The sequence below is a fragment of the Olea europaea genome, chromosome 10 (genome assembly GCF_002742605.1).
Source record: "Olea europaea var. sylvestris chromosome 10, O_europaea_v1, whole genome shotgun sequence".
NCBI lineage: Eukaryota > Viridiplantae > Streptophyta > Magnoliopsida > Lamiales > Oleaceae > Olea > Olea europaea.
The window spans coordinates 39,538,472-39,546,812 of NC_036246.1; the positions used below are offsets into that span (position 1 = coordinate 39,538,472).

The window sequence follows — 8,341 nt, forward strand, 5'->3', positions numbered from 1 at the left end:
TTTTCTGGAACAATATCTTGATTGTGTTTAGTGATTTTGTAATATTGTCTTGATCCGAAATTATTTACTGAACAAGATCTGGAGTAAGATATATATATATATATATATATATTCCTTTTCAAAGACAAAATCCTTAACCTTAAAACCCCATCTTTTCCCGCAATCTCTACATCCTCAAGGAATCGAACATTTTCCGTTTCGAAAATTAACCTAATAGTGGATCTTTAAAATTCTTAACCCTTTAACATTTGCTTTACTTAGAACTTTATTGAGAATTTAAGCTACAGTCTTTAGTGTTTCAACATAGAGAGGTTCTGGTTTAGTGTGAAATGATTCCAAGTTCCTCTATGAATTTAGTAAAAGGTTTTGGACATTGTTCTTCTGATCCATCATATCTATCATAGTATTCACCACTATGGTAAGATCTGACTTGTTTAATTCTTTTACTGATTTGATTTTCAACCTTAGTCTCGTATGCCTTGAACATGTCCATTGTTTGAGATTTTTCATAGATGAAATTATAGGTAATCATAGCGAGAAAAATGCATCCACAAATATAATAAATTACTATTGACCATTCCAAGAAGCCCAAAGAAATGACCCACAAATTTCCATATATATTAGTTTTAAGACGTTAGATGTTCTATCTCCTTATATTTGTTTGTTTTTCCTTAATATAAAGTCTGAAAAATTAAGAGAATCAAGAATTCATTCTGATGCAAGAATTTCTATTCTCTTTCGAGAGATGTGACCTAATCGCTTACGTCATAACGAAGTGAAATTCTCATTGGTTCATTTATGTTGAATACTACATGAATTCACTTGCAATGTTTTCTTTATAAGAGGCAATCGTATCAAGCTGACATATGTTATCATAATAAGATAAATAACTGTTACCCACAATATTTAAATCAAGAAAATGACTAAACTGACTATTTCCACTTGAACAAAAGTAACCGAATTTGTTCAATGTAGAAATAGAAACCAACTTTCGTCCAAAAAGACGGTACCACAAATGTATCTTTCAAATCTAAATAATAACCATTCTTTAATAATAAAAATTCTTATAGCCTCAACTTTAAGTAATTAGCCATTGTCCCATATAGATGAATCTTTCAACATCAATTGACTTTAGACTATTTATGCAACCTCGTATAGACAAGCTTATTTGAATGTGAAATCGAAACTTATAAAAAAATTGTGTCTAGGTACTAGATGATTTATCATTTTCATGCATTTGCTGTTTCTTTTAAACCGAACGAAATACAACTTTCTTATTCTTTAACTTGTCCTTAGAGATATTTGCCAGGTAAGTACTTTCAGTTCTCTCTTACTTTAGACTTTCTTCTTCTTACACGCAATATGAAATGAGCTCATTAAGAGTCCATTTCTTCTTTCAACAGTTGTAACTGACCTAAAATTAACTGAATTGTGCAGGAAGAGAAATCAAAACCATATGCACGAGCTAGTGATCAGATAGCTCAGACTATAATGTCGTTGGTTTTGAAGCAAGATGAGGCATCCATGATTTGCTCTTGTATATTTTCTTTAGCGCTTGTTTGGGCTTGATTTTTCAGGCCAAAAATGAATTTTTTGATCGTTATTGATCACTTTTCAACCATCTTTTTTGACTCCACTCTTACATAAACGGGCCTATCTTTCGGGTTAATGGCTCTCTTTTTTTTCTTCCTTTTAATCCTTTGAAGAATTAGCTCCAAACAGGGGCTTAGTCTTATACTTAAGTGAAACCAAGTTGGCCAGAAGTTGGGCTTAGTCTTATACTTAAGTGAGACCAAGTTGGCCAGAAGTTTACTAGTTTCAACCTCATAGCTTTTTGACAACGCATTTTGGAATATCTTTTTAAGAAATTCATTGCCAGTTACCTTATTGGATACAGTGCCCTGAATGTTGCTGGAATTTTACGCTTCATGATCATAAGATTTATGCAGTTCGAACAATCCCACTTATTTGAGTCTCGTTTTATTAGCGGAACTCTTATTCGTAAGAGTAGTGAATTATTTAGTCCTTAATGCAAGATTTAGATCCATGCCACCAAGAACGATACAAACGTTCACTTTCCATCCCTTAAATTTTGGTTCAAGCACAGAAATTGAATTGATGTTGCAGAGGTGAGTGAATTAACCGAATAGAGAACATAAAATTGAATAACATGTTCACATGGGAATCCATATTAGACAATCAATAATTTCAAATAATATTAGGCCCCATCACAAAAAATCGAGCATAACATTGATATTTAATCTTTGGACGAAAATATCAACTTGTAAGTGGTACTTTTGGTGTAGTAATCAAATTTAACAATAAATCCGATCAAATACCAATTCTATCTTTGTTCCGACTCAATGTTCACATAATGGAAAATTTTACATTATCACATATTTATTACCACAGGTGTGCGGATAATTTCGCCAAATATTTACCTTCCTTTGAGCCGATGAATATCCGCATGAATTACGTACACGTAACCTTCCTAATATTTCAAATAAATTAATTTGAGGGAGAGATGTTACTTTGGCAACACGTTGTTTCAACTAATTTATTTTAGAAAATTAATAATTCGAAATAAATATTAAGTACCAGGATTAGAAATTGATTGCCCTTTTATATTTATATTTTTCTTTTTTTGTGGCCAAAAGAAAAAAACAATACATATGTGAAAATCAGTGCTACGATGCCTGATAACTGGGCATCGCGACGCTGTGGTGCTACTTGGATGGTGCGCCTAGGCAGCAGTGCCAGGCAAGCAGCTACGGCATTGGGTGCGGCACTGAGGCGCTGCGGCTACCGTTTTGAACCAGAATTTTTGAAAAATCTCAAAAAATTCAAAATTTTTTACGGTTAAAATTCATATCCTAAATCGAAAAATCTAAATTATAATGTTTCACCCAAAAGTTCTTTTTTGAAAAATTCTAAATTTCGAAATTTATAGCTAAAGCTCATATTTCAAATTAAAATATTCCAAAACCCAATTTATGAATTTCAACCACAAAATTCTTCTTTTAATCCCAATGGTTTAATATGTAGTAGGCTTTGATAATACTTGTTGAAACTTCAAACTTTATAAAATTAGAAACTTTAGATCTCGAAAACCTAAATTTATTTATTGTCAAGATCTTTCATGTCAAATCACTAAGAAAACTAATAATGCGGAATATACTTTAATTCTTTGGAAATGGTTCTTCATTACTGGATCTTGATTTTGGATCTTGAACTGTAATCTTTTCATTTTTGGTTTCTTCACTTTTAATCTTGAATTTTGCCTCATTTGATTTTTTAATTCTTGTTTTTGGTTTTGCTTCTTGATCTATAGTCTTGATTCTTGAATCATTGATTGTGGGTATTGGATATTCCTCTTCAAGATACTTTATCTTGTATTCTTGTGTTTGATGAGATGACACAAAGAATAAGATATTTTATATGAATCGAAGACCATGATCCTATATATAGTTTTCATATGTAATTCGTCAATCATGACATATAATTTTAAAGGAATCTGGTCTCTATACATATAATTCGACCCACACTTTATTTAAATACTCTAAGTCCAACAATTTAATTTTTTATTAGATTACTTTAATTTTGGCCCAAATTTTAAGATATCATTATACACAATTAATTACATATGTAGGCCTACGTGACAAATTAAAATTTTCCCGATATCTAGTTCTTAACCAATGGATGTAATCATAACATTAAGAATAATAAGAACGAAAACGACCCCTCAAGAAGGGTAGAAACACATAGATATATATAATTATACATCGAACAAACGTTTGACTTTGATAGTCGTGATAGTCGTGTATTGGTACGGAAATTTGAAATGGATGTAAACATTTTCTGCTGATTAATTATGAAAATTTCTATCACTAATTTCCTCGGAAATTTTCAACAAAATCATTTGTTCGTCGGTACCCACAGATTTTACAATTGAAAAAAATTTCTTTTGCTGTCTTCATTCTGTTGACACTGCGACTACATTTAAATAATGAAAACTACAAAAAGATCAAAAAATATATATGAATTTCATTAGTTATTTTAATCGAACCGTCTAGAATTCAATTATTTCAACTGTATTAAAAGATCTTCAAATTAGTCAAGCCTATCAGCCTATGTAGTTTTTGTAGCAGCTCCTTTATATATTACGTATAAGTTGTTTTTGTTATATTTTCCTTGCGAATAAAATTATAATATGAATGACTTTGATTGTTAAATATTAGCACGAAGATACCTTCTTTAATACAGTTTAATTATGTGTATGTATTGCCCCCCGGGGCACTTCTCCGCTGGTAAAGGACGGGCTCTCTCAAAGTTGGCAGATCGGAGGTCGTGAGTTCGATTCACGGGGCTCTTGGAAGGCAAGGAACAAATTGGAAGACAAGATTTATCCTGGAAGGCAGGAGTTTCTTGAAAGGCAAAGTGCAACGTGGGTTGGCTCACTAAGCACTTTGACAGTCCAGTTAAAGAGGCGCTCGGACCCTGATCAGTTGGAGGCACATCCCACGATTTACCTGGATTGTGTGAAGAAGGGCCGGATCACAGACCCAAGGAATAGTCACTTTAGTGACACTTGTCCAGTGTGCATGCATATATTTAGCACACTAAATTCCGAGTCGATTCGGTCAGAACTTACATTGAGGTTATCATCCAAGTTTGAGGCCAAATCGAGACACTTTAGTCCTGTTACTATATGCCTATACCTCGGTGGCCAAGGCACAAATGTTCGAAGACATGTGAAACATGCAATGGGCCCTTTCGTGGTTGACATGGAATCCAGGCAGACCATAATTATTTCAGCAAGTAAAAACATTATGAATATATAGTTAAGATTAATATTTAACTTCGATTGAATTTATAAACAATTTATCAATTGGTTGTGCAGAGAAGGCTAAAGAAACAGATAAATAAAAAACATTGGTAGACTTATCATCATGTAAATTTATTCACATACACATTAATTACGTTTCCACCAACTTCGACCGAGATAAGTTGTCTAAAAGGGTAATAGTAATAATAATAATAATAATAATAATAATAATAATAATACTGTTAGTCAACTTAATCCGAAGTTTCACGTTAATCATTAAACTTTATTTTTTTTTTTTTACGAAAATGGTTATTTAAGTTGGAAAATGCTATGTGTACACAATGACATTTCACACCCCTCTTATATGGAGGGAGGCCCACAGATAATAAAATATTCGTGGGCCTCTTCCATGTGAGAGAAGTGTAATGCATTGTGTATACCTAATGATGTACATATAACATTTTCCATTCGAGTTAGTATTGTGTATACCTAATGATGTACATATAACATTTTCCATTCGAGTTAGTATTTCATTTCAGTTAGATCATTCAATTAAATTCTGTTAGTTTTTCCACGGCAATGTGTGATGTCGAAGGCCACCATATCAGATTATCACCTTCCACACAGAACATTCCGCTATAAAAACCAATAAATTTTAACTGGGTGACTAAACTCAAATGAAAAGCCAAGTAAGAGTCTATTTGGTTTGGATTAAATCTGATTTTAATCTAAGTTAAAGTCAAACATTCAATATTAATCACATCTTTCACGGATCTCCAGAACTTTCTAACCACACATTTCAAAAACTTTTATCACAATCTCTTAAAAATCTAATTTTAATCCCTACCAAACACCCTTTAAAGGATCCACTTGAAACAAAATAAGTTCGGTGATTACGTCAAACTTTGTTATGAATTGAGTGACTATCACTGTTTTTAACCGGTTACAAATGGCACCGAAACTTTAAGCATGATTTTAGATAACAGCGTGTCCAGAAAAATCTAACAAGCAAGAGAACGCCTTACTTTGGATGTTGCTATGAAGAGGAATCACTCGTCAATGGAGAATGGAGAGCCGCTGATAGACTATCCCATGAAACTTTTTCATCTTTCTTTCCCTTCTTCTCCAAAGAAGGGAGGTTGACTAATGACTAGGTGTGTGCGCAATTTCAACCTTGCATGTCAGCATTGCGACAATCTCAGACATTGCTGGCCTTGAAGTTGCAAGAGGAAGACATAAGAATGCCACGTGCATCACGTGCAAAACATCCTTTTCAACCATCCAAGTTTCTGGCATTCTTGGATCTAATAGATCACTCAACTGAGACCGCTCATACAACTTCCAGGCCTTATGAAACATTTGTCGTGAAAAGAAAATAAGTAAATCGAATTTCTCTGCATGATCAGAAAGCAAAATAAAAAGGCAGAAAAACCTACATATTCAGGAAGGTATTGCATCTCGGATGTCAAAGTACGATCAGTAGTTTTCCTGCAGCTAATATTTTCAAGCAAAAGAACTCCAAAACTGTATATGTCAGCCTTTTCAGACAATTCTCCTCGAATGGCATACTCAGGCGCCATGTAATTTCTGCGTAAACGTAATATGTAAAATCATGCCAACGGAATTATCTTAATTAAAATGTGAAGCGGATTCTTGTGTAAAATTTCAAACTTGTGATGGAGTGTACACCAGTATAGCTCCAGCCTCCAAGATGACTACGTTAATTAATAAATGGTGCATCACACAATAATTGCGTAAATAATATATTTCGAATTCTTTAAATCTTATTAACTAAGAAAATTTTGGCGAAATAATTAAAAACCAACTTGTATGACATTTTGCTAATTCTTCAAGAATTCTGCTTCAATTGAAGCGCCAACATGGTTGGCATCCTTAGTGTAATGAACAATGTTTTACTGACACAATCTAAATACTTACAAAGTTCCAGCAAAATTAGTGCTCAAATAAGCTTGATCTTCGGGAAAAAACCTTGCTAGGCCGAAATCTCCAATTCTAGGTTGAAATTTGTTGTCCAGGAGGATGTTGCTTGCTTTGATATCCCAGTGTATAATTCTCACGTGTGAATCTTCGTGCAGGTACTGCAAGCCTTGAGCAATTCCAAGAATTATTTGGAAGAGAGTGCTCCAGTTCAAAAACAAGTCAGTTTTCCCTGTATCAAGAAATAACCAAAGCAGAAAGTCATTAAGGAAATAACCCTCAGGCGAAATCTGCTTTCAGTTAGTTATAGAATGAATGGCGTATCACAAATTATAAGCACAAGACAGACACGTATCACATAATTTGGGTCTACGAAGAGAGAAATATAAGTTATACCATAAATTATCAGGTCTAAACTCCTATTCTTCATGTATTCATACACAAGCAGCCACTGATCTCCATCCAAGCAACACTCCAGAAGGCGGACCAGGTTCTTGTGTTGTATACTGGTGATCATCCTCACCTCTGAGAGGAATTCTGATTCTCCTTCCTGTGATTTGGTAACGGACAATTTCTTTACAGCAATCAATCTCCCGCCTTCTAACTTGACCTATGAAAAGTAGGAGGAAAAAGTCAATGCAATGTTATTGTCTCTTGGATTCATGAGGTATACACCCAAAAGGAGCCTCCTAGTTAATAAATGAAAGCAATTTTATAATATCATACACAATAAGGTCAGAGCTCCATAATGGACTCCTTGTCAATTCTATGGAATTTTTGAAAAATTAATAATATAATGAAAATGCAAAACAGATTTATGCTATCTAATTACCAAGAAGACTGGCCCAAATCAACCACATCCAAGTAGATAATCATGGTGGAAATTCTTGGTTGACCTCTTCAGTGTTTGAAATTCGAACCAGCTTATTGTGTGAAGATTTCCCCATATAATATCCTTTGTTACTGCAAGAAATTAAAAGATTAGATCATAACAAAGTAATTATGCATTATAATTCTCAAATTCTCCTACAATATCATATCCACAACCTGGTTTCTTCCTTGTGCAAGCGATAATTTCCATGTTGATGGATTGATGAATTTCCCAAAGACAAAGAACAGAATTAGCAAAATGAGAAGCGTAACTATTGAAAGAAATGATAAGAAGGGCTTGGTAAATCATACCAAAGCCATATGTTTACTACATATTTATAGGAGCAATATTTACAGATTTGAAACATTCACATCCTCTAATGTAGCAAAATTACAGTAAATAATTCCTACAGATAATCCTATTGCCATCCTGGACATATGGCAGATTTGGAGCCTTCATCATTGCTAATATCAATCAACATTGCTGGTACTTTTATGAGAACTGGGAACAGGAATGGAAGGTTGCTGTCTAACACCCCCCCGCAAGCCAATGGGGAGGTCACAGACCATGAGTTTGTCCTTCAACAGTTGAAATCGGGAGGATGTTAATCCTTTTGTGAAAATATCACCCACTTGATCCACTGAAGAGATGTACTGAATGCAAACATCACCATTTACCACCTTTTCTCTAATGAAATGAAAATCCAC

The 8,341-nt window shown here is 33.7% G+C and overlaps 1 pseudogene; it reads right to left on the bottom strand.

Moving 5' to 3' along the window:
• Positions 1–5,861: 5,861 nt before the first annotated feature.
• LOC111402772 lies at positions 5,862–7,894 on the bottom strand (annotated as a pseudogene).
• Positions 7,895–8,341: the final 447 nt, after the last annotated feature.